This window comes from Equus quagga, chromosome 14, assembly GCF_021613505.1.
Source record: "Equus quagga isolate Etosha38 chromosome 14, UCLA_HA_Equagga_1.0, whole genome shotgun sequence".
NCBI classification, from domain to species: Eukaryota; Metazoa; Chordata; class Mammalia; order Perissodactyla; family Equidae; genus Equus; species Equus quagga.
This window is the reverse complement of record NC_060280.1, coordinates 21,208,646-21,232,574: the sequence shown is the minus strand read 5'-3', so window position 1 is coordinate 21,232,574 and position 23,929 is coordinate 21,208,646. Positions and strand designations below refer to the sequence as shown.

Sequence of the window (23,929 nt, the reverse complement as noted above, 5' to 3'; positions counted from 1 at the left end):
TTAATTATTCCTCAAAGCTGTTCCCTCACCTCTTGGACCTCCTCTAGTTTCCCATATATTTATTTTTCGTGCCCTTCATTCCTTTCTTTAACACTATGCCTATACCAGCATTGATTTTTCTTTTGCTTAAACCATTCTTTTTTTTCTTTTAATGCAGATTTGCTGGTGATGATTTTTAACAGTATTTTGTCATAAAAAGTCTTTATTGCACTTTCATTTTTGAGAGAGATTTGTATATGGGGTAGAATTCTAGGTTACAAGCTAAAAAAATTGAGCACTTTTAAAATTCAGTTGTTTTCTTGCTTCTGTCATTTCCTTCAAAAACTCAGCTATCAATCTTTCTTCTTTCTCTCTCTCTCTTTTGAAGGGAATATGTTTTTTATTTCCCTCTGGAAGCTTCTAACATTTTGTTTTGCTTTTGGCTTCCTGTCGTCTTTTTATGATTTTCCTCTGTGTGGTTGTTCTTATCCTTATCATGCTTGGAATTTGCAGAGTTTCTTGAATTTGTAGCTCATAGTCTTTGACCAGTTTGGAAAATTATCACTGAATATTTCTTCAGAAATTTCTTCTACTGCTCCTTTTTTACTTGAACTTCAATTACACATATGTTAGATCTTTTCACAATTTCCTATATAGCTCTCATACTCTACTTATATTTTCGATAATTTTTCCCTCCATCCTATAATATATATGTTTTCTACTGACCTATTTTTCAGTATACTAATTCTCCTTTTTGATCTGTCCAATCTACTATTAACCTATCTGCTGAATTCCTAATTTTATTCTTCATTTCTAAGACTTAAACTTGATTCTTTTTCTTTTTTTTGTTTTTCTTTTGTAGTCAGTTCTGTGGTGTGATTCTTCATTTTATTCTTCTATTTTTCTTAGATATATTTTTAATATTTGTTTTGAAGTACCTGGTTTTTATTCTTTTGGTCCTGTTTATTGACATATCTTGTCATTTATTTTTTAGTGAATGATGGACAATATGGATAAAAATTGTAGAGTCTCTAGATGAGATTATTTTCTTTCAAAATGTGTTCAATTTTATTCTAGCAGGAAGATAGAGCACTGGACTGATCCTTTTGAGGAAATGTAAATAAGAACTGATGTCTCCATGTCCAGTATAACCCCTGAATTTGCATCCTAGTGGAATGGTGGTGGTGTTTTCAGCGTAGGTTGGGGGTTGTGATTTGTTGGGGATAATCTATTTCTGGTTTGACCTTATTTCTGGGATGTAGCAATTTCTCCTAAAATGTGGTCCTTCAGGACTCTCAAATAAAAGCACAACATGTTATGGGTCCCCTCTAACTTAAATGACCTATCTATTAAACTTTTTCAAACGAGCACTGCAAAATGCCAGAATCTCTGCTAAGATCTTCAGCCTCCCACAGGCTGATTTCCATTTGGTGTTTTGATATTTCATCAGACCATGTGCAGCTTGGGACTAGTCAAATTCATTAATGAAAAATTACACATAGAATTCCATGCTCACTTCTCTACTTCACTTATCTTTTTTCTTCTCCAGAATCTTGGCCTCACAAGTCTTAGCTGCCTTGGCATTCTTGACCTCAAGTGAATATATACTCACCCTGCCACACTGCCTAAAGCCCCAGGCTGTAGCTCTTTTCTCAGTCTCTGTTCCTCATATATCATTTGGAAAATGCATTTGTTTGTGAGGCTCAAGGCAGCCTTTACTGGGGAAATGACATTTAAACTGAGACATAAAGGAAAATAGGAGTAAAGTGGTCATTTAGAGTGGGAAATGAAGTTGTAGAAACTTTGGTGAGTGGGTGAAAGTAATGATGTGGGAGGTTGAACTAATTGTCCTTAACTCAAAGTACAGTGTCTGGTACAGAGCAAGCATTATACAAATATCTCTTGGTTAAACATTAACTCTAATTGAATGAATATTTGTTTAGTGTCCCCTTTATTCCTAGCACTAGGTTGTGAACTGAGGAAACGAATATGTCATGTGCTTTTCTTTCAAGAATTTCACAATAATCCAAGAACTGTTTCTTAAAAATTACAATGGTTTCCATTCAAATGATATGAATAAAGTTCTAGTTGCCATGTTTTCTTCAATCTTTAAAAGAATTTTAATACATTTTTATTTTTTAATAAAATTGCATACATTTAAGGTGTACAACATGATGTTTTGACATACATATATACAGTGAAATGATTAATATAGTCAAGCTAATCCATCTCATCAAATAGTTACCCTTTTTTGGTGTGGTGAGAACACCTGAAATTTACTATTTTAGCGAATTTCCGGTATAAAATACAGTATTATTAACCACAGTTAGCATGCTGTACATTAGATCTCTAGAATTTATTTATCCTCCGTTAACTGCAACTTGTGCCCTTTGACCAACATTTCCCCATTTCCCCTACCTACTCAACCCCAGTTGACCACCATTCTATCCTCTGCTTCTATGAATTTGACTTTCTTAAATTCCACATATAAGTGAGATCATGCAGTATTTTTCTTTCTGTGTCTGGCTTAATTCACTTAGCGTAATGTCTCCAAATACGTCCATGTTGTCACAAACAAACAGCAGGATTTTCTTATTTTTTATGGCTGAATAATATTCCATTGTGTAGATATGCCACAACTATTGACATGACCATGCCTTTTTTATCTTTCATTCTATTAATGTGGTATATCACATTGACTGATTTGCATACATTAAACCAAACTTGCATCCCAGGGATGAATCCCATTCGGTCAAAATTTAGACTTAAAATAATTAAAGAAATGAAAAATTTTAAGGTAATTACATGAGGAGGTAGAGACTTTCACACTAAGCAGGGAATGTTTGTGAAAACGTAATTGTGAAATTTTTGAAATGGCTGGTCAGGAAACTTCTAGCCAAATTTTAATTCAATGTTGAACAATGAATGAGACCTGGAGACCCAATAGACTCTGACACCACCTCTGATCAATGTAGCTGTGATTTGAATCCCAGTTGCAAGCCCTTCGGGAACTCTCCTCACCTGCATTCACTTCAGCACAACTCTATGCTTCCTCTCTTTTGACTTTTCTTTCTTTGTGGGATTTCTCCTAGCATATTTTGCTTTCATGCTGGAGTCTTCTCTATTTCATCCATCAACTTTTCAAAGAGTACATTCTCTACCTCTTCATCTTAAATAAACCTGGTTGTCCAAGAAGGGCACATCTGTTTCTCAGCTCTACCGAAGAGAAGTTGCTCAATTCCCTGTTTTATAGGCACCAATAAACAATGCTGACATTCTCCTATCTCCTTACCATATTTCTAAACCATTTATTTACAATCTTCATGACAGAACAATTCACTCATTGACACCAATATTATCCCGTTATGAAACATTACACTATTTCCCTCAGAGTCCTTTACTGACTATTCAGTTTCTTCTTCTCATTTATTAAAGACTTTGCCACTGGCCTCTTGACACTTTTCCCCATCTCAGTCCCTCAGTCCTGCCACAGTGTTGATAATTGCACTTACCATATGGATGCGCCATTAGACAATGTGACCTCAAAATGCCTAGACCTCCTTATAGCATCTAATATCTTCTACAATCCGTGTGAGAACCTTATTACAATGGCCTCAGTTAGATTCAGTTGTATGTAGCACCTTCCACTTCTGCGGTTTCCATAAATTAGAAGCTATTTATCTTTATCTGTGCTTTAACTCAAACAATATTTGAATTATTTGCTTTTTGAGGACTTGAAGAAGTTAATCATGAAGCCTACTCCTTTGTTGGGGAATGGGAAGAAAAGCTCTTTGACAAACTTTTCAATACTATTCTCGGAATTTGGTATATTAAAAATGCATATTTCTTTTCCAGTAACTTTCATCAGTTTATTTTTCCAGAAATTCATACATTCCCATCTTGTTTTCATATTTCTGTGAATAGAATTGAGCAAGGTATTTTCTTAAACTTCTTTGAAATTTTTCTGTATTTCTGTCTTTTACACATTTCAAGTCTAAATTTTTGTGTTTGTGCTTTCTCTTTTTTTGATTAAGTAAATTAGTGATCTTTCTCTTTCCTCTCCTCTCTCTTTCTTTCTCAGTCTCTCCCCCTTTCTTTCATTCTTTATCCTTTTTAATATAATTTTCTTCCTTCTCTAAAGGCAACCGAAATTATGAAAATACAGTGTTCTGAACATCTGAACATTTTCTGATATGTTTACTACATATATAAGTACATGTGTGTGTATGCATATATACGTGCAATAAACATTTTTAAATATTTTACTTCATTTTAAAATATTTAAAAACTAAACTACATCTGGGTTTTTAGTAGGAAAGGAGTGAGATCAGGCTATATTAGGCAATTAGAACATATTTTAGTGATGATTTTTATTGGAAGTACTCCACTTTTATTTATCAATGGTCTAAAATTTTTAAACAAGAGTTCAGGGCTCTTTCATTTACCATCTGAGGGAAAAAACTACATTCCTTGCCTAGTACTTTCCCTAGGACTATCTGCATTTCTTTGTTTCTTAGACTGTAAATGATGGGATTAAGCAGAGTTGTCAGCACTGTATATGTCACAGCCGTCAGCATATCTTTATGGAATGAGTCACTGTCTTTGGGCCTCAAACAAACAAAGCAGGAAAATCTATAGTGTATGGACACCACAGTGAGGTTGGAGGAGCAAGTTGTGATGGCCTTATACCTCCTCTTTGCAGAAGACATCTTCACAACTATGGACCCAATGAAGACATAGGAAATCATAATTAAAATAAAAGTTCCCAGCAACACAAAGGCAGTGAATGCAAGAAGAACCATTTTCTGAAAAAAGGTGTTATCACAGGCAAGAGAGACCACAGGTGTGATGTCACAAAAAAAGTGCTGGATGGTGTTGGAGTATCAAAAAGACAAATTAAAACCTATAAGGGTGACATCCAGGGTCACCACAATCCCAATAACATATGAGGCCATCACGAATTGAAAGCAGATTTTTTTGGTCATCAAGATGGGATAGTGCAGTGGGTTGTGAATGGCAGTGTAACGATCATAGGACATGGCAGCCAAGATGAAGCACTTATTGGCTCCCAAGCCAAAGGAGAAAAACATCTGCATGGCACACTCAGGAGAGAAATGGTCTTGCTGTCTGATAACAAGTCCACGAACATGTGGGGGTTGATTACCATAGCGGTACATGTTTCTGAAAAGGACAGGCCACAGAAGAAAAAGTATATGGGGGTGTGAAGGTTGTGACTGAGGTTGACGGCCACCATTATGGACAGATTTGTAGCTGAGATGGTCACACAGGAGAAGAACATGACCACAAAGAGGAGACTCTGCAAGTCTGGGAAACTGGAAAATCCCCACAGAAGTAATGCGCTCATTGCGGTGTGATTGCCCATTGTCTAGTAGCCTCAGTAACTTTCGGCCACAGGTGCAGATGTTCTTGAGGTCAATATGCTGATAAGATTGTAAAAAGTACTGATGTCACTTAGTTTTTAATCAAGGGCCTGTGGGCAAGGGCAGGACAACCCTTAATGAGAGAGCCTGAGAAATGGGAGCTAAATTCACCTGAATGAATTCAAGGTCAGGACTCAGAGTGATAAGGAGAAAGTTTCTGTAGGAGAATCCGTATAAATGCCATGAAGTAGGCCCAAATATATTCTGGGAACCCCCTCAGTTATCACCCCTTTCCATCCTCTACCGTCAGAATCTGTATGAATGAAAGAGTGAAATATGGAAAAAAACCCTTATTTTCTCACCTACTAGAGTATGAAGAGCAACAGGTATAAAATGTTTATGTGTCATCTAATCACAGGCTGGCATAAAGAAGTGACTAATAACATTGACTGAATCAATACCAACTTAAGGAGAAGTAAGGAAAAATTTTTGAATGGCTTCCAAACGTTCTTGGAAAGTAATCCTATCTTCAGAGGTGTTCCCAAGAAGGCAGTGGTTGCTCGGCTAACAATTATGGCAATGAGTAGACCTAATACATGAATTTACCATTTTGAATTTGTGCTGGTTTCCTATCCATGACAATAAGTTAAGGCTGGAGGTATTCGCTAACAGTCTCCCATTCAGACAGATCTCGGAGGCAAAATGGTTATGGAGAGACTAGCCCTGTACCGGATGGCTCATTTATGTTCATGATGTCCTGATCAATTCTTGAACTTTCAGGAAAACTTCGAGGATATTTTCTAACTGATATACTGGTGGAAAGGGCTGCTTAGGAGCACAGCTCTTATAAGAACTAGAGTGCCTTAGGTAATTTTCATCACTTCTTAAAATATCCACTCTGTGTGTGAGATGACAGCATGAAAGTAACACAAAGACTTTCCATACAATATGGGGTTTGGTTTCAAGAACCATTGTTGGAAAAGGAAAGGAAAACAGTGAAAAGACATGGGTGTGGAGTTGAGGGACTGGGGAAAGCAGGGTAGAGACACACTGGAAAGTATTTTGTAGGATCCACAAAGCTTGAAGAAAAAAGAAGAAAATATACCTTTAGCTGAAAAGTTTGTGTGTTCTTTACATACTGAATTATTGGGCAAAAAACATACAACAGGCAAGTCAGGTAACCAGTATTTACTTAACATCTGAAATGTGCTGGTCAATATGCTGTGTATTTGATAGAATTTTCTCACTAAATTTCTCTCAACAACTTTATGAGGTGGATATTTCAATCCTGATGTCAGAAAAATGAAAACTAAGGAATGGGTTGCTTAATTGACTATCCAAAGCCAATGTATTAATTCCACAAATATTTATTTAATGTCTATGATGCGTTAGTCAATTGTATGCATGGAAAATATAACATGGGGTGAGAAACATATGAGCTCTCCTATCTTACATAGAGAAAAATGCTATGAGGAGAATTAAAGTAAAGTGATAAGAGAGTGAGGGACTAGGTGGCTACTTTGGACTGTAGAGTTAGGAAAGTCCTTTCTATGGAACTGACACTTTGTGATTGGAATGCAGGAAGCAGCCCACCATTTAAAGATCTAGGGGGAAAGCACGACAGACACAAGAAATAGCGAGTGCAAAGACCCCATGGTGGGAATGAGCTTGACACATTCCAGGAATATCAGGACAGCCAATGTATCCAGAACACCTCTCTTATGTATCCTTTAAACATCTTATGAAACAAATAGTAGTATTGTGCCCATGTTTGAGATAAGGAAACTATGGCTTAGGCAGTTCCTTCATTTGCGAAGGTGATAAAGTTTGTTAAAGGAAGAGCTCGTATTTTCACCAGGCAGAGTGACTCTGGAGAAGACCTTCTCAACTAGTAGATTAAAGGGTCCCTGTAAGTGTAGGTGCCCTAGTATAGCATTCAAGGTCTACCTGTCCACCTGCTCTTCTGCCACCAACCTCCCCTACATGGGAAACAGCCCATTGTCCCCAAGCATAGCATGTCATGGGTCTCCTACTGTGTACACATTGTTTCTCTATTTGCAGTGTTCTTCCTGCCTTTTTCTATTTCTTAAACTGCAGTCTTTGTTTTAAACCTGATTCAAATGTCACCTTCCTAGAAATCCATCCCCAATCACTCTGAGGGAGTTAATGAAATCTGTGTTCACATCTTATTCCATCATGATGACATTTCAACATGCCTGACTTATATATTAGTCAGTAGAGGGCTTTTTCACCATTTTGTCCACACTACTTGCAGCATAGCCTGGTAAATATAAAGGTTTGTGTCATGAGAACCCAGTGAACGAGTTGTCATCTTCCTTAAGAAACTTCACTTTGTCTTTTTTTTTAGGTGCACTGATTAATTCTTCCAAACTATCTTATTTTCACCGTTTAGCATTTACTTAATTTGGACATGTACTAAAGGTTGTTGGCTGTTTCTTCTAATACATTTAAAGATTCATTAAGATACAGCCACATCATCTAGAAATATAATAATTGCATATAGATATTTAATACATGCCTGTTTAATGAATAAAGTGTGTTTCTCCCCCTCCAAAAAGAGCCCCATCTAAACTCTAGGAGTGTTTGGAACAAACAAAGCAAACCAAGCAAAACAAAGCAAAAAGAACTATTATATTCTGGAACAAATATATTGGAACAAAGCAAAGAGAACTATTATATTCTGATCTAGACAATATACTTCACTTTCTGTGGTATCAAATAACACATGATTGCCATAACTGCTCCTACAATAGGGAGCATATCATGATCACCAGGAGATCCTTCTCAAGAGTTACATATCTTCATTCAAATCCATCCCAAGTTTCTAGCAGGTCTTTCCAAGAAGAGAAAAGAAAAACTTCAGGAGAAATTGGCACACCTAGGTTTTGAAACTCTCACTGTAATCTGTTACTTCCTTTTCCCATTTGTGTGGATAATAAATCCTACTTTCCTCATAATACTCAAGGGAACTAGTAATTGAGAATATGCCAATATTACATAGTTCCCATTACTTCTGGTCACTCTCCGAGGGACAGAGGGTGATATTTTCTGACCCAGAATTTTGTGATAAATTCACCCACCTTGGGCTATACCACTTCTCTAGACTGAAAGCGACATAATTATTTCTTTCCCTGAAAAAGCCATTTCCAAGTTTATCCATGCCCCTACCCTTGAGGAGAGATCTGGTGGACTTAGCCTGTCTAATTTCTTTGAAATAGAAACCAGACCTGCAGGAATTTGCACTGATTCTTGAAATAAACCAGTTTGCAGACTCTCTTGTCCCATCACTATATCAGAACCGTGGGCAGTGGACACTGTACATCAATCTACCTCCCAAGAGATATGTCAAAACCATGGCTGGGCTGAGGATGGCTGGGACCACCATGTTACTCATCATTCCCCACTAGACTGAACTGGAGGATTTTTCTGGCAGTCACATTTAGTTTCTGCTCATGGAGCAATGTTCAAAGGTGGAGAAATGGTGACTATCTATCACCAAGTCTTTGGAAAAGTTCATTTAACTTTCTTCCACTCCAATCAGAATAAAAGTCAGCTTTGAGTCAGCTTTTCTATAATTTTCAGAAAAGATACTGATATTTTTAAAGGAGAAATAAAGGAATATGTTTTGTTGAGTTATAGGTATGAATTCCAACAGGAAATTTAACAAAATTTACATAGAGATTCATGAAGCTCATGTTTTTCCTGGTTGTAAGTGGCTTTCTAAGGTCACATATATATGAAAACTTATTTCTTTAGTTCTTTCAATGGTCTATATTAGATCCACAAAAATACTTGTTATTTTTATAAGTCACAGCTGCATAATTATGAAATCAAATGGTCACACTGAGTAACCAAAGGAAGAACAGAGGGAAACATACAAAGAATCAAATTGCCATTGGTTTATAGTGAAATTTACAATTAAATAATGGGTGAAATATGGAAATTGTGGAAGGATTTTGTACACGTTTTTCTTTACTCTTTCCTGCTTAATTCTTTTGATACACCGAAATCACCTAATTAGCCTTGAGATTAGACCTGGAATTACACTGGAGTCTATTTTGTTATGAGCTAGAGGATTGAGCAGATTTACAGGGGCCTGTGCTCAAATCCAAGCTCTTCTTCAATTAATATAAATTACATACAGTAATGTAACCTCTCTGATAACCATTTTTCTCCTCTGTAACATGGTCTTAAGTATACCACCTTGCAGAGTGACAATACTGTGCATATAGACCTATCAGACAATAAATGCTTAGTACCTGCTAGTTCCATTCTCATTTGCTAAAATAGCACATGGTTTATGCATAACTTTTCCTACAGGTGCTTGGCGATACTTGCCTGCTCACAAGATGCCTATAACACTGTCCTGCTCTTCTACTTGGTTGGCTGTGTGAAATTGATACCTCTTGGCATATTTCTCCACGATGTACACTTTTCAGTCCTGTTCTCAGTTTGCAGCTTTCTAGCCTCCCCTCAGTGCTGTTGTCTGTGTCCTAAGTATGCCAGGAAGAGGAAAACAACAGCATTTATCTTTGTCCAATTGTATGCTTAGTATTTTCACTACCTTCTGCTGATTAACACCCATATCTACTTGGCCATTAGTGGCTAGAACACAATGTTCATGGTAAATAGGCATATAAAATAAAATTCTAACCTTATGGCAAAGAAGAATCACTTTCAATCTCTTAAAAAGAAGAAAACATTAGTCTGTCTACTCACACTGCTCATGTACAGTTTTCTAGAGTTCTTTCTGAAATATCATGTAGGGATGAGTTCTAAGTCATTTTGTGCTTTGAATGCCTGTGATACATTCACTCTATGTCTGAAATTACAAAATCTCCCATAACAATAGGATAGAGTCTTCTCTTTTCCTTGTGGCTGGAGCTGAGTTGCATGCACATTCCAATGAGAATTTCATTCTCACCTGAGAGCATTATCCCTTAACACTACTTGGAGTTACTTCCTTTCCATTAGTTACCAGGAAGAATGTCCTCTGTGGACCTAGAACTCATTGTGATATCCACAAAACATTATTTTTATTCTGCCATAGCACCATGATTATTCAGTGAAATTTGTTCTTATTTATCCAAAAAAAAAAAATCAAGTAATTGAAATCCAACTTATTCAAATACAGCTTGGAATGTGGATAATTCTCTTAGGTATATTTTACTTTCTACTCACTAGCATCTATTTTATAGTTCTGAAATTTTGCCAAGTCCCATAAGTCTTCTGTCCTATATACAGGGCTAGAAGGAGGGTATCTTACAGGCTACTGTCCAGGGAATCAGTTAGAAGAAAGCTAGAAAAGAAGATGAACACATCAAATGATTGTTGTGACTGCTTTCTCATGAAGTAACTCTTCTGTAGAAGGCCTTGCTGAACAGGAAAATCCACTGTAATCAAAAATCTCCTTTCGCTGCAGCACCACTCAAAATTTTTTTCCCAGTATTTCATGAAATTTTTAAAACATAGAGCCATGCTGAAACAATTATACTGTTAGCATCTGTGTATCTACTGCTTAGATTGTTCTGAGTATCTACTGTTGTATAATAAACTACCCCAAAACTTAGTGGATTTAAACAACTGAATTAGTATAGACAGAGCTCTACAGAGATGACAGAGACATTGAATGTTTTGTTCATTCTAATATGATTGTTTATGCTGGCTATTGTCTGAGACCTAAAACAGGGATTCAGCCTTTCTGCATTGTGCGTAGTGACTGGGCTCTGCGAGTGAGCATTCCATGGGAGCCAAGTGGATGCCATACAACTTTTATGCCCTACCTCACTTGAACTGCATTCTTTTCATTCAGACATCTATAAAGTATCATCCAGGTTCTAGGAGTTGGAAATATATTACAACTCTTGATGGGACAGTGACAAAGTTCTGGAAGAGTCTATGGGATTAGAATTATTGCTGTCATCATTTCTGGAAAATCCATTATGCCATCCATTAAGATTTTACTATGTTTGCTTTATTACATACCTCTTTGTATTTTGTCCGTCTATTAATCATCTTATTTTTTATGATACACATCAAAGGAAATTGCAGGCATAAGTACACTTCCTCTTAAACACTTTTGTACACATATCAATAACTAGAGTTCAATACCTTTTACATGTTTCGTTATATGCAAGTTTATGGAAATTTACATAAAGTGAAATATACAAATATTAAGTGTACAATAACTACATATTGGTAAATGCATTGGCCTGTGTAACTCAACTATCGCTAATCATACAGTATATTAGCATTAGCCCAGGAACTTCCCCCCTACCCCTCCCCAGTTAGTCCTAGCTCCTCCATATAGAGGGACGCATTGTTCTAATTATTTTTCCATCATGGCATAGTTTTGCAGGTTCTAGAATTTCATACAAATGGAATCATACAGTATGCCCTCTTTTATATAAAGTTTCATAATTATTTTAGTATATACAAATGCAACTGATTTTTGTATGTTGATTTTGTATTCTGTAACTTTACTGAATTCATTTATTAGTTTTAATAGTTTTTTGAGTAGTCTTTAGGATTTTCTGTATATTAGATCATGTTATCTGAAAACAGAGACAATTTTACACCTTCATTTCCAATTTGGATGCCTTTTATTTCTTTATCTTGCTTAATCACTCTGGCTAGGACTTCTAGGACTATATTGAATAGAAGTGGCAAGACTGGGAATCTTTGATTTTTTCCTGATCTTAGAAGAAGAGGATTTCAGCTTTTTACCATTGACTACGATGTTAGCTGTGGGCTTGTCACTTATGGCCTTCATTGTGTTGAGATACATTGCCTCTGTATGTGATTTATTGAGAGTTTTATGTCATGAAATGGTGTTGAATTTTGCCAAGTGCTTGTTCTGAATCTATTGAGATGATCATATATTTTTACCCTCCATGCTTTTAGCATGGTGTATCCTGTTATTAGTCGACCAAATGAAAAGGCAACCTACAAAGTGGGAGAAAATATTTGCCAACCATATGACTGATTAGGGGTTACTATCAAAATATATAAGGAACTCAAAAATAGATAGAAAAAACAGACAAACCAATAACCTGATTAAAAAGTGTTTAAAGGAACTGAAAAGACAATTCTCCAAAGAAAACAGACAAATAGCTAATAGGGTTATGAAAAGGTGCTCAACATCACTAGTCATCAGGGGCATGCAAATCAAAACCATAATAAGACATCACCTCACTCCTATTAGAATGGCTAGTATAAAAAAGACAAGAAATAACAAGTGTTAGAGAGGATGTGGAAAAAAGGGAACTCGTACACTGTTGATGGGAATATAAATTGGTGTATCCATTATGGAAAATAATATGAAAGCTCATTAAAAAATTAAAAATAGAACTACCATGTGAAGCAGCAATTTCATTCTGGGTATATACCTGAAGGAAGTGAAATTAATATCTCAAATAGGTATCCACATTTCCATGTTCATTGCTACATTATTCACAATAGCATAGATACAGAAACAACTTAAGTGTCCTTTGATAGATGAACAGATAAAGAAATTCAGATATATAAAATATGGAATATTATTCAGCCTTAAAGAGAAAAGGAAATCTTACCATTTGCAATAATGTGGATGAACTTGGAGGACATTATGTTAAGTGAAATAAGTCAGAGACAGAAAGACAAATACTGAATGAAATCTATGTGAAATCTAAAAAAGTTGAACTTAGGGAAACAAAGACTAGAATGATAGTTTCCAGGGTTGAAGAGGTGGGAAAAATGGGTTGGTGTTGGTCATAGAGTAAAAACTTCCAGTTATAAAGTGAGCAAGTTCTAGAAATCTAATGTATTATGTGTAACTATACTTAACAATAATGTATTGAATACTTGAAATTTGCTAAAGGAGTAAATCTTAAAAGTTCTCATCACAAGAAACAAATTTTTGTAACTATATGTGGTGATAGATGTTAACTAGACTTATTCTGATGATCATTTCACAATATATACATATTTCAAATCATTATGTTGTACACTTGAAACTGAGATAAGGTTATATGTCAATTATACCATAATAAAAAATGACTGCAGGGTCTTCCTGGTGGTGTGGTGATTAAGTTTGTGTTTTCCACTTCAGTGGCCCAGGGTTTGTGGGTTCACCACTCATCAAGCCATGCTGTTGCAGTGTCTCACATACAAAATACAAGAAGATTGGCACAAATGTTAGCTCAGCAACAATCTTCCTCACCAAAAACAAAAAAGACTGAATTAAGAAAATAGAAATAACTCAAATAAACTACCGAACTTTACATCTCAAAGAATTAAAAAAAGAACAAAAGAAGCCCAAAATTAGCAGAAGGAAGGAAATGGCAAGGATAAGAGAAGAAATAAATGAAATAGAGACCAGAAAAAAAATAGAAAAGATCAACAAATCTAAGAGCTGTTTCTTTGAAAAAATAAACAAAATTGACAAGCCCTTAATTAGAGAGTAACTAAGAAAAAAGAGAGAAGACTCAAATAAAATCAGAAATGAAACAGGGACATTACAACTGATACCACAGAATTATAAAGGATCATAAGAGACTACTATGAACAACTATATGGCAACAAACTGAATAACCTAGAAGAAATGAATAAATTCCTAGAAAGATACAACCTAACAAGACTAAAGATGAAGAAATAGAAAATCTGAACACCAATAACAAGAAAGGGATTGAAGCAGTAATCAAAAACCTCCAAAGGAGAACCAAGGACCAGATTGTTTCACTGGTGAATCCTACCAAACATTTAAAGAAGAATTAATGCCAATCCTCCTCAAACTCTTCTCCAAAATTGAAGAGTAGAGAATGCTCCCAAACTCATTTTATGAGGCTCATATTACCTATATAGCAAAGCCAGATAAGGACATTGCAAAAAAGCAAATTACAAGCCAATAGCCTGATGAACATAGAAGCAAAATTCTCAATAAAATAGTATCAAACTGAATGCAAGAGCATGTTAAAATTACCATAAATCATGATAAAGTGAGTTTTATCTCTGGATGTAAGGATGGTTCAACAAATGCAAATGTTAAATATGGTACACCACATTAATAGAATGAAAGATAAAAATTTTATGCTCATCTCAATATGCAGAAAAATAATCTACAAAATTCAACATTGTTTATAATAAAAACACACAATATAATAAAAACACACAAATTGGGCATAGAAGGAACGTACCTCAACATTATAAAGGCCATATATGGCAAGCCCACAGCTAACATTATACTTAGTGGTGAAAGATTGAAAGCTTTCCTTCTAAAAATAGGAATAAGACAAGAATGCCCACTCTCATTACTCCTATTTAACATAGTTCTGGAAGTCCTAGACTGAGCAGTTAGTCAAGAAAAAGAAAGAAAAGAGATCCAAATTAGAGCAAAAGAAGTAAAATTGTCTCTATTTTTATATAACATGATCTTATATATAGTAAATCCTAAAGACTCACCAAAGAACTGCTAGAACTAATAAACAAATTCAGTAGAGCTGCAGGGTGAAATATCAACATACAAAAATCAATTGTGTTTCTATACACTAACAATGGTGGATTATGAAAATATAGTGTTGAAAAACACGTTTTGATTTGTTTTCTACATGCATATATGTGTAAATACAAACATACATGCATGCACACAGACACATATTAAAAATATTTTACTATTTTTTTGAACTAGAAAAATGGTGATACCAGGACAATTAGATAATACTTCCTTAGGGCTTCTGCATTTCTTTATTTCTCAGGCTATAAAGGGTGGGATTAAGCAGAGGTGTCAGCACTGTACGTGTCACAGCCATCAGCTTATCTTATGGAATGAGTCACTGTCCTTGGGCCTCAAATAAACAAAGCAAGCAAATCCATAGTGGATGCACACTACAGTGATTTGGGAAGAGCAAGTTGAGAAGGCCTTATATTTCCCTTTTAAGAAGCCATCTTCAAAAATATGGACCCAGAGATCTCTTCAAGATGGTGGCATAGATAAACTCTGAACTCAGCTTCTGCCATGAACACAACCAGGTTACAATTATTCTTGGAAAAATTATCCCAGAGAGAGAACCAAAAACTGGATAAAAAGAACCCCAAAAAAGGGACAGTCCTGACTGAAGTGGAAGAGGCAGAAATTCCTTCTGGAGAGGAAAAAAAGCACCTTTGTGAGTGGTAGAGCTTCAGAGCCAGCTAGGCGGGAGACACCCTAAGGTATACAGCCTTCCCTGGAGAAGTGGGGACCTGAGCAGGGGCACATTACCTCTATATGCATCCTTCAAACTCAGCACAACTGAGACCAGTGTCATACTATCTGGCTTTGCTTGCTAACAATGGGGAACACCCCCAGAAAAGCTATCAATATAAGAGGAATAAAGCCAGCACTTAAAGGGCCCACACACAAATTCATCTGTCCCAGAGAGTAACCCAAAATCACCATAAAGAAAGGCGAACAGTCCTTTGGTGAAAATAGACTCACCTGGTAGGCTCTGGGTGCATTTAGGTGAGAGGTGAGACCTCTCTGGAGACTGAGACACTGGTGGTAGTCATTGTTGTGACCTAATACAGGTGTGCTGACACAGACACTAGCAGATGCCTTTGGAGTTTTTCCTCTGGCCTGTTAGCCCAGGGGTCTGCCACATCCACTAGAGTGCAGATTTAATCCAGTTCAGCCAGGATAGGCAGCATACCCTGGGGACCAGCCCCATCCAATAACAAGCCCTTGGGCAACTTTTCAGCCTGCATAGACTGGGTGCCTGGATCCTCTACAGGCAGGTGAGTGTGTCCGCCTCTGTGAGAGAGGGCCTGTGTGAGTACCAAGTGAACTGTGGGGATGGTGGTGGAGAGGTGGGGGTCTCTGCAGTGGGGTGACTGGGTACACTCCAGGGGGTCAGGAAGTGTGCATGGGCCAGGACTGTGTTGACAGTGTGTGTGGACATGTAGGGGGTGGGGTTTATCAGTGGCAGAAGACCCGTTCTTCACAAACAGCCATAAAGGGGATTGGCCTCACCTTCCAAAGCCTGAAACAATTGGGTTCTCCCATGCATGGGGTCAGCCCTACACAGCTGCAATTCTAAGAGAGCTGACAACAACTGTGCAGGCCTGATGCCTACAGCAACTTTAAGCCCCTGAGCCTAGCAACCAGCTACACTGGGTGCCTACTTATTTAACAGGAAAACTGCAACAGGAGTGTGCTATTAGACCTTGAAGCAAATGGTGCTGAGGCTCCCAAACCTGATTTACAAACAGCTAGTCAGGGAAGGAAAGCATAGACTCCCTGAGTACCTGCAGTAAGAGCAACCCTGCCACAGCAGAAGGACACAAGTAGCCCACACAGGCGTCACTTGGAACATTTGGACTGGTGATAAGAGGGAAGCACAATGCTGGGCCTCAAAAGGCATCTCTTACATAAGGCTAATTCTCCAAGAACAGAAGACATAGCTGACTCACCTAATACATAGATATAAGCACAGAGAAAGAGATATAATGAGGAGGCAAAGGAATACGTTCCAAGCAAGGGAACAGGAAAGAGCCTCAGAAAAAGAACTAAATGAAACAGAAACAAGCAATCTACCTCACAAAGAGTTCAACAAAAACTCATAAGGATGCTCACTGATATTGGGAGAAGACTAGATGAACACAATGAGAACATCAACAAAGAATTTGAAAATATAAAAAATAACCAATCAGAAATGAAGATTACAACACTGGAAATGAAAAATTCACTAGAGGGACTCAATAGCACAGCAGATAATACAGAAGAATGGATCAGCGAGCTGGATAAAAGATTAGGAGAAAAACCCCAGCTGAACAGATAAACGCTAAAAGAATTAAAAAGAATGAGAACAGTCTAAAGAAACTCAGGGACAATGTCAAGCCCACTAACATTCGTATTATAGGTGTCCTGGAAGGAGAAGAGAGAGACAAAGGGGTAGAGAATCTACTTGAAGAAATAATAGGTGAAAACTTTCCTAACCTAAGGAAGAAAACAGATATGCAAATATAGGAAGCACAGAAAACACCAAACAAAATAAACCCAAAGAGGCCCCCACCAAGACACATTATAATTAAAATGTCTAAAATTGGGGCCAGCTCCATGGCAAAGTGGTTAAGTTCATGCGCTCCACTTCAGTGGCCCAGAGTTTCACCAGTTTGGATCCTGGTCGTGGCCATGGCACCACTCATCAGGCCATGCTGAGGCAGCATCCCACATGGCACAACCAGAAGGACCTACAACTAGAATATACAACTATGTACTGGGGAGCTTTGGGGAGAAAAGAAAAAAAAAGATTGGCAACAAATATTAGCTCAGGTGCAATCTTTGGGGAAAAAAAGTCCAAAATTAAAGATAAAGAAAAAATTCTAAAAGCGACAAGATAAAGGCAACATGTGACATACAAAGGAAAGCCCATAAGGCTATCAGAAGACTTATAAGCTGAAACTCTGCAGGCTAGAAGAGAGTGTCATGACTTATTTAAAGTGCTGAAAGGAAAAACACCTACAGCCAAGAGTACTCTATCCAGCAAGGTTATCATTCAGAATGGAAGGAGAGAAAAGAGTTTCCAAGACAAGCAAAAATTAAAGGAGTTTATCACCAAGAAATCAGCTCTACAAGAAATTCTGAAGGGACTTATTTAAGTGGGAAGGAGAAGACCACAAATAAGGATAATAAAATTATCAAAAAAAAAAAACCAGTCAATAAAACCACTGGTAAAGGCAAAATACAGTAAAGGTAGCAGATCAACCACCTATGAAGATAATATGAAAGTTAAAAGACAAAAGTAGTAAAATTACCTATTTTAATGACAAGAGGGTAATGGATAGACACACACAAAATAAGAGATTAAATATGATTTCAAAAACATAAAATGTTGGAGGAGGGGAGTGAAAGAGTACAGCTTTTAGAAAGTGGTCAAACTAAAGAGACTATCAACTCAATATAGATTACTATGTATGTAGAATATTACATATGAACCTCATGGTAATCACAAACCAGAAACCTATAATAAATGAACAAATAAGTAAGAGGAAAGAAATCAAACATATTACTAAAGAAAGCCATCAAACCACAAGTGAAGAGAGCAAGAGAAGACAAAAGTAACAGAGAAGAACTATTAAAACACCCAGAAAAAGTAACAAAATGGCAATAAATACATATTTATCAATACCTACCTTAAATTTCAATGGACTAAATGCTCCAATCAAAAGGTAAAGTCTGGCTGATTGGATAAAAAAACAAGACCCATATATGTGCTGCATCCAAGAGACACACTTCAGACCTAAGGACAGTTACAAACTGAAAGTGAAAGGACGGAAAAAGATACTCCATGCAAATGGCAAAGAAAAGAAAGCTGAGGTAGCAACACCTATATCAGACAAAATAGACTCTAAGACAAAAACTGTAGCAAGAGACAAAGAAGGGCACTGCATAATGATAAAGGAAACAATCGAACAAGAGGATATGATACTTGTAAATATCTATGCACCCAACATAGGAGCACCTAAATATACAAAGTAATTATTAACATACATAAAAGGAGAAATAGACAGTAACACAATAATAGTAGAGAACTTTAACACCCCACTTACACCAATGGATATATCATCCAAACAGAAGATCAATAAGGAAACATTGGCCTTAAAGAACACATTAGACCAGATGGACTTAGTAGATCTATATAGAACATTCCATCCAAAACCCACAGATGCACATTCTTTTCAAACGTACATGGAACGTTTTGCGGGATTGATCACACATTAGGCCACAAAACCAGTCTCAAATTTAAGAAGATCAAAATAATACCAAGCATTTTTTCTGTCCACAACAGTATGAAACTAGAAATCAACTACAGGAAGAAAATCAGAAAAGCCACAAAAATGTAGAGATTAAACAAAATGCAACTGAACAATGATTGGGTCAATGAATAAATCAAGGGATAAGTCAAAAAATACCTGAAGACAAAAGAAAATGAAAATATAACATGGCAAAATCTATGGGATACAGCAAAAGCGATTCTAAGAGGGAAGTTTATAGCTATTCAGGCCTACCTCAAAAAACAACAAAAATCTCAAATAAACAATCTAGCACTGCACCTAAAGGAACTGGAAAAATCAGAACAGACAAAGTTCAAATTAGCAGAAGGAAGGAAATAATAAAATTCGGACCAAAAATGAACTAAATAGAGACTAAGAAAACAATAGAAAAATCAATGAAACCAAGAGCTGGTTCCTTGAAAATATAAACAAAATTGGCAAACCTTTAGCTAGACTCACCAAGAAAAAAAGAGTGAAGCCTCAAATAAATAAAATCAGAAATGAAAGAGGAGAAATTACAACGGACACCTCAGAAATACAAAAGATTATAAGAGAATACTATGAAAAGCTATATGCCAACAAATTGGATAATCTAGAAGAAATGGATAAATTCTTAGAATCATACAACCTTCCAAAACTGAATCAAGAAGAAGTAGAGAATTTGAATAGACCAATCACCAGGAAGGAGATTGAAACAGCAATCAAAAACCTCCCCAAAAATAAAAGTCCGGCACCAGATGGCTTCCCTGTTGAATTCTACCAAATATTCAAGGAAGACAATATCTATCATTCTCAAATTCTTCCAAAAAATTGAAGAGAAAAGGAAACATCCTAACTAATTATTTGAAGCCAATATTATCCTGATATCAAAACCAGGCAAGGACCACAAAATAAAAGAGAAAATTACAGACCAATATCACTGATATTCATTGATGCAAAAATCCTCGACAAAATACTAGCATATCAAATACAACAATACATTAAAAAGATAATACACCATGATCCAGTGGGATTTATTCCAGGGATGGTTCAGCATCCACAAATCTATCGACGTGATACACCACATTAACAACGTGAAGAATAAAAATCACATGATCATATCGATAGATGGAGAGAAAGCATTTGACTAGGTACAGTATGCATTTATGATAAAAACTCTAAATAAAATGAGTATAGAAGGATGATACCTCAACATAATAAAGGCCGTATATGACAAATCCACAGATAATATCATTCTCAATGGAGAAAAACTGAAACCTATCCCTCGAAGAACAGGAACCAGACAAGGATGCCCACTGTCATCACTCTTACTTAACATAGTATTGGAAGTCTTAGCCAGAACAATCAGGCAAGAAAAAGAAATAGAAGGGATCCAAACTGGAAAAGAAGAAGTGAAACTGTCACTCTTTGCTGACAGCATGATTTTATATTATAGAAAACCCTGAAGAATCCACTAAAAAATGTTTAGAAATTATAAGTGAATAGAGTCAAATTGCGGGATACAAAATCAACATACAAAAATCAGTTGTGTTTCTATATACTGTAACAATGATGTAGCAGAAAGAGAAATTTAAAATACAATCCCATTACAATTGAAACAAAAAGAATAAAATACCTAGGAATAAACTTAACCAAAGAGGTGAAAGGCTTATATACTGAAAACTATAGAACACTGTTGAAAGAACTTGAAGAAGACAGAAAGAAATGGAAAGATATGCTGTGCTCTTGGCTTGGACGAATTAACATAGCTAAAATTTCCATACCTCCCATAGCAATCTGTAGATCCAGTGCATTCCCTATCAAAGTTCCAACAACATTTTTCACAGAAACAGAACAAAGAATCCTAGCATTCACATGGAACAATAAAAGACTCCAAATAGCCAAAGGAATCCTGAGGAAAGAACAAAGATGGAGGTATCACACTCCCTGATTTCAAAATACACCACAAAGCTGAAGTAACAAAAACAACATAGTTCTGGCACAAAAACCGACACACAGATCAATGGAACAGAATTAAGAGTCCAGAAATAAACCCAAACATTTACGGACAGCTAATTTTTGACAAGGGAGCCAAGAGCATACAATGGAGAAAGGAGAGTGTCTTCAATAAATATTGTTGGGAAAACTGGACAACTACACGCAAAAGAATTAAAGTAGACCATTATTTTTTACCATGCATAAAAATCTACTCAAAATGGATTAAAGACTTGAATGTAAGACCTGAAACCATGAAACTTCTAGAAGAAAACATAAGCAGTATGTTCTTTGACATCAGTCAATAGAAAAAATAAGCAAATTGGACTACATCAAACTAAAAGCCTTCTGCACAGCAACAAAACGAAACCATCAACAAAACGAAAAGACAGCCTAACAATTTGGAGAAGATATTTGCAAACCATATATCAAATAAGATGTTAATATCCAAAATATACAAAGAACTCATAGGTCTCAAGAATGAAAAAAACAACAACTCAATTAAAAAATGGGAAAAGATCTGAACAGAGATTTGTCCAAAGAAAATATATGGATGGCAAACAGGCACATGAAAAGATATTCAACATCACTAATTATTAGGGAAATGCAAATCAAAACTTCAATGAGATATCACCTCACTGTGGTCAGAATGGCTATAATTAACAAGACAGTAAACAATAAGTGTTGGAGAGGATATGGAGAGAAGGGAACCCTCAGACACTGCTAGTGTGAGTGCAAAGTGGTGTGGTCACTATGGAAACCAGTATGGATTTTCCTCAGAAATTTAAGAATAGATCTACCATATGATCCAGCTATTCCACTGCTGGGTATTTATCCAAAGAACTTGAAAACACAAATGCATAAAAATACATGCACCCCTATGTTCACTGCAGCATTATTCACAATAGCCAAGACTTGGAAGCACCCTAGGTGCCCATCAAGCAACAAATGGATAAAGAAGATGTGGTATATATACACAATGAAATACTACTCAGCCACAAGAAATGATGAAATCTGTCCATTTGTGACAACATGGATGGACCTTGAGGGTATTATGCTAAATGAAATAAGTTAGAGGGAGAAAGTCAAATACTGTATGATCTCACCCATAAGTAGAAGATAAAAACAATGACAAACATATACATAGAAACAGAAATTGGATTAGTGGTTACCAGAGGGGACAGGGAGAGGGAGGAGGATGAAAGGGATGATTAGGCACATGTGTATTGTGATGGATTGCAATCAGTCTTTGGATGGTGAACATTATGTAGTCTACACAGAATTGGAAATATATTACGAAGTACACCTGAAAGTCATATAATGTTATAATCCAATCTTACTGCAATTAAAAAAAAAAAGAAAAAGAAAAAAGAAAAAAATATGGACCCAATGAAGATATAGGAAATCCTAAGTAAAATAAAGCTGCCCAGCAATACAAAGGCGGAGAGCACAAAAATAGCCATTTCATGATACAAAGTGTAATTACAAGCAAGGAAGACCACATGTGAGATGTCACAGAAGTGCTGGATGGGTTGGAGCCACAGCAAGACAAATTGAATACAGTGATGATAATGCACAGAGAAACCAGGAAGCCAACCATCCAAGAGGCCAACATGAGCTGAAAGCAGATCTTATGGGTCATCTCGATGGCATAGTGCAGTGGTTTGCGAATGACAGTGTAATGGTCATAAGGACATGGCAGCCATGGTGAAGCAGTTATTGACTGACAAGCCAAAGAAGAAAAACATCTGTATGGCACACTCAGGAAGAGAAATGGTCTGGCTGTCTGATAACAAGTCCACTAACATTTGGGGGAGGATTACCACAGTGGTATAAGTTTCTGAAAAGGACAGCCACAGAAGAAAAAGTACATGGGGTGTGAAGGTTGTAACTAAGCTTGATGGCTACCATTATGATACACTTGCAGCTAGGATGGTCAGTTGGAAGAAGGAAATCACCACAAAGCGTACACTCAGCAGTTCTGAGATACTGGAAAATCCCCATAAAAGGAATGTGTTCACCTTGGTACGATTGCGCATCTTCCTGGTGGGCACAGCAACTTTGCTCCAAAGGTACAGAGAGTCTTGAGGTTAAGTCACTGAGATGGTTGTAAAAAGCTCTTGCTGCACCAAAGTCACCTAGGTTTAATCTTGGGCATCTTGGAAATTAATTGTAAGGCAACTGTTAATGAGAAAGCCTGAGAAAAAGGAGCTAGATACACCTGGATGAAGTCGAGATGATGAGTCTGAGTGATAAGGAGAATGATCCTAGCATTAGACAATGTATAAATTACATAGAGTGGGCCCAAATATTCTCCTGGTTTCTACTCACAAAAGCACTCTTTATGTTTCTCTTTTCCAACCAGGATCTGCATCTAAGAGGGAAAATATGAATAAAATTGCTTTGTTCTCACTCACTGGATTTTGTGTTGCCACATTTTTCAAATGCTTTTTGTGATCTAATGATACACTGGCACTCAGAAGTCCTTAATAAACTCTTTATTGAATGAATACAATATTTCATAAATTTAACTAATTTTAAATTAATATGCCATTTAAAAATTATGGAGTAGTAAGTGAAAATTCCCAAAAGAACTTAAACATTTCTTTCAAGGCAACACTATCTTCATCAGTGTCCCCATGATACAGTGGCTCCAAGGGTGATAACTGTGACAATGACTAGACCAGATAAACGAATTTAACACATTATAACTTATGCTGGGTTCCTATCCATGGTAATAAATGAAGCTTGAGATATACAACATAATTAGTTCTTAATACAATAGTTCT

General features: G+C 36.4%; 2 pseudogenes; both read right to left on the bottom strand.

Annotated features, from left to right (window-relative positions):
* Window positions 1-4,376: 4,376 nt before the first annotated feature.
* On the bottom strand, window positions 4,377-5,362 carry LOC124252236 (olfactory receptor 10J4-like; annotated as a pseudogene).
* A 9,720-nt stretch (window positions 5,363-15,082) lies between these two features.
* On the bottom strand, window positions 15,083-23,179 carry LOC124252235 (olfactory receptor 10R2-like; annotated as a pseudogene).
* Between the last annotated feature and the right edge of the window lie 750 nt (window positions 23,180-23,929).